Source organism: Triticum dicoccoides, chromosome 3A, assembly GCF_002162155.2.
Source record: "Triticum dicoccoides isolate Atlit2015 ecotype Zavitan chromosome 3A, WEW_v2.0, whole genome shotgun sequence".
In the NCBI taxonomy this organism is placed as follows: Eukaryota; Viridiplantae; Streptophyta; class Magnoliopsida; order Poales; family Poaceae; genus Triticum; species Triticum dicoccoides.
This window is the reverse complement of record NC_041384.1, coordinates 125,618,542-125,622,418: the sequence shown is the minus strand read 5'-3', so window position 1 is coordinate 125,622,418 and position 3,877 is coordinate 125,618,542. Positions and strand designations below refer to the sequence as shown.

Genomic DNA, 3,877 nt, shown 5'->3' with positions numbered 1-3,877 from the left:
GCGAGCCATCTCAACAAGAGTCATGTTCTTGCGCTCCACGACGCCATTTTGCTGAGGAGTATAAGGAGCAGATAACTCATGAGTAATACCAAGTTCATCAAGATAGTCATCAAGACCAGTGTTCTTGAACTCAGTTCCATTATCACTTCTGATGTGCTTGATCTTCACACCAAAGTTGGTTGAAGCCCTCGAGGAAAATCGTTTGAAGACTTCCTCCACTTCAGTTTTGTAAGTGATGATATGCACCCATGTATATCGAGAATAATCATCAACAATGGCAAATCCATATAAAGATGCAGCATTAGTAAATGTGGCATAGTGAGTAGGGCCAAAGAGATCCATGTGAAGCAATTCAAATGGTCGAGTAGTAGTCATGATAGTCTTCGCTGGATGCTTGGCCTTGGTCATCTTTCCAGCTTCACAAGCTCCGCATAAGTGATCCTTGAGGAATTTGACATTTTCAATGCCAATGACATGCTTCTTCTTCGTGAGTGTGTGCAGATTCTTCATGCCAGCATGACCAAGTCGGTGATGACATAGCCAGCCTTCCGAAGCTTTTGCAAGTAGACATGTAGTAGGTTGTGGTCCTGTAGAGAAATCAACAATATACAAATCTCCTCTCCTAAAGCCTTCGAAGACTTTGGAATTGTCAGCTTCCATGATCACAACACAACGATACTTGCCAAAGACAACAACCATATCAAGATCACAAAGCATTGAGACAGACATGAGGTTGAACCCTAAGGACTCGACAAGCATGACTTTGTCCATGTGTCGATCCTTTGAGATTGCAACCTTACCTAGACCCAATACCTTGATTTTGCCTTTGTCAGCGTAGGTGATATGCTTCAGATGTGATGGACATAAAGCAGAGTCCATCAATAAGCTCCTGTCACCAGTCATGTGATTTGTACATCCACTATCGAGGACCCACTCAGTGGCTTTCTGTTGATCATCCTGCAGATGAATTAGTGCAACTTACGAACTCATATACTTCATCAGTGAAGAATATGATATCAATTTCATCAGATCAATTTCATCAAGCAATAGAACAGATAAAGCAGTAGGAGGACATGAGAAATGAAAATTCATTTCTTCATGATTAGCTTGCGTCCTTTCAAGCATATTCAGGTCTCCAGCAAATTCTTTAGACGATTAAGTTCGTCTGGAGACCTAACCCTGCATAAGAGATTAGTTCTTTTTCTTCACCACCCACATGTGAAGGGGTGGCAAAGAGTTCATCATTCTGTGAGCTCCATAAGAGAAAGGTGGCATAGATGCCAATCCACTTCATTTCACATAAGAGGGATTAGGGTAAGCATAAGAGTAACCAGAGAAATTCTTTGAGGATTTATGAACATAATGATTTGAAGAATAATGCACGTATCCATAATCCTTAGATCTTCCCTGCGAAACAGGCGGTTAGCACGATGATGTTCATATGAGGACTTTGATCCTTTTGAGGAATTTGATCCACGTGAGGAGTTTGGTCCGTATGAGGACTTGGATCCATATGAAGAATTTGGTCCATATGAAGAATTTGATCTAGGGTTCCTATTCTTAAAAGGTGGTGTCATGATGACATTCACCTGAAGATTTTCAAGGAACCTTTTGGGAACCCAGATTTTCTTCATAGGAGAACCGTTCCTGCAGTTAGTGCCAACATATCTAGCAAATACTTCACCATTCTAATTTTTGAACAGTTTATAGTTGGAGTCAATTGACTCATCAGAAGAATATGAAGATTCACATGTAAAGCCAGATAAAGTAGATGGATCCACTGAAGGTCCCTTTGCAGCAACCCATGAGGTTTTGGGATACTGCTCAGGTTTCCAGTAGGTCCCATCAGCATTAAGTTTCCTCTCAAAGGCAATACCCTCTTTCCTAGGGTTCCTGTTGAGGATCTTCTTTTTAAGCACGTCATAAAGAGCCTGATGCCCTTTGAGGCTTTTGTACATGCCTGTCATATATAGTTCCTTAAGCCCTGCATCATCAGTGATACTACAATGTCCTCAGATGAGGAATTAGTGATAGCAGAGACAGTTGAAGAATTTGCAACAACGGAAGCATTTGAGCATTCAGGTGAAGAATTAGCAGATTCACGTTCAATGCACATTAAACATGGAGGAATAAATTCCTCCTGAGTAGCGCTGATCTGTTGAGCAAGTAATGAATCACGCTCCTTCTGAAGATCTTCATAACTCACTCTTAACTGCTCAAGGTCTTGCTTTCTTTGAAGAAATTCATAAGAAAGCTTCTCATGATCAGATAGGAGAGTGTTATGATGACCTTGAAGATTGTCAAACTTGGACTAAAGTCCCTGAAGAATTTCAGCCAAGGCTTTAGAACGATCCATTTCTTCACCCAACATATCATCGCTCTCATTCAGCATGTTTTGAACTTTTTCCAAAGCTCTTTGTTGTTTAGTGGCAAGGGAAGCAAGTTTGACATAACTAGGTCCAAATTCATCACCAGATTCATCATCACTGGACTCAGATAAGTAGCATTCAGTTACCTTGGCAGCTTTTTCCATAAGACACGGTGCAGAGGATGATGATTCTGGATCGAAAGTCATAGCCTTGCGCGATTCCATGAATTCTTCGAACCAGGGTTCATGGTGAGATCGATGACTTTCATAGACCTCAGAGAGTTGGTCCCAGATGAGTTTCGCATCGCTAAGATGCATAACGTTCCTGAACTGATTTTGTGACAAGTCAGAGCAGATGATGTCCTTCGCCGTGAGGTTGAGTAGTGTGTACTTGCGAATGTCATCAGCCTCCGCCATCTTGCATAGGTCAGTAATACCAATCTCGGTGACGGTCCAGAGTTTGTTGTTCATCGCCATGAGGCGCTTCTTCATCATGGCCTTCCACTTGGGATAATCATGACCGTCAAAGATGGGGCATGTCACAGTCTTCATTCTTGTGGTTGACATAACTAAAACTCCAAGCGGTTAAACCAAAATCACACAGAACAAGGGAGTACCTTGCTATGATACCAATTGAAAGTGCTTTATATCGACTAGAGGGGGTGAATAGGAGATTTTTATGAATTCTTCACTGAGGAATTTGTGGGTGAGGAAATTCCTCGGTGAAGAACTACTTGCAGCGGAATAAGTACTCAGAAGTAAACATAACAGAACATGAGCATGGTCTTCATGATGAAATGAAAACAAGCACAGAGTACAGAAAGCGTAAACACGGGATAAACAGAATGACGACAAGCCGACTAAAGAAATTGAGCTGAGGAAATAGAGAAAGTCTTCAGTCAAAGTCTTCAAACAGATATGAACAAGCACACAACACAGAGATGAGGAAATAGAAGGGTTGAGGAATTGGAACCAGTTAGCTCAGTGAAGACAATGATTTGGTAGACCAGTTCCAACTCTGTGATAGTTGTACGTCTGGTTAGGGCGGCTAGGTATTTAAACCTGAGGACACTTAGTCCTCACCGTATTCCCCTTGAGATGAGGTCACACAGACCTCGCCCAATCACTCGTGGTAAGTCTTCATGTGACTTCCAAACCTTCACAGACTCGGTCACTCGGCGATCCACAATTTCCTCTTGGATGCTCTAGACCATGATGCCTAACCGTCTGGAAGATGCACAGTCTTCAAAGGTAACAAGTGTCGGATCCACGCGGGATCAATCTCTTCAGTGATGCTCAATCACTTTGGGTTTGAAGGTGTTTGGGTTTAGGTTTTCCTCACTTGATGATTTTCACTCAAAGTCCTCGGAGGATGGGATGCTCTCAAATGACAAGTGTCAGTTTCTCTCGGAGCAGCCAACCAGCTAGTGGTTGTAGGGGGCGGCTATTTATAGCCTAGGGAGCAGCCCGACATGATAAGACATAAATGCCCTTCAATGATATGACCGT

The 3,877-nt window shown here is 42.4% G+C and overlaps 1 pseudogene; it reads right to left on the bottom strand.

Annotated features, from left to right (window-relative positions):
- Positions 1–1,215: 1,215 nt before the first annotated feature.
- LOC119273765 lies at positions 1,216–2,920 on the bottom strand (annotated as a pseudogene).
- Positions 2,921–3,877: the final 957 nt, after the last annotated feature.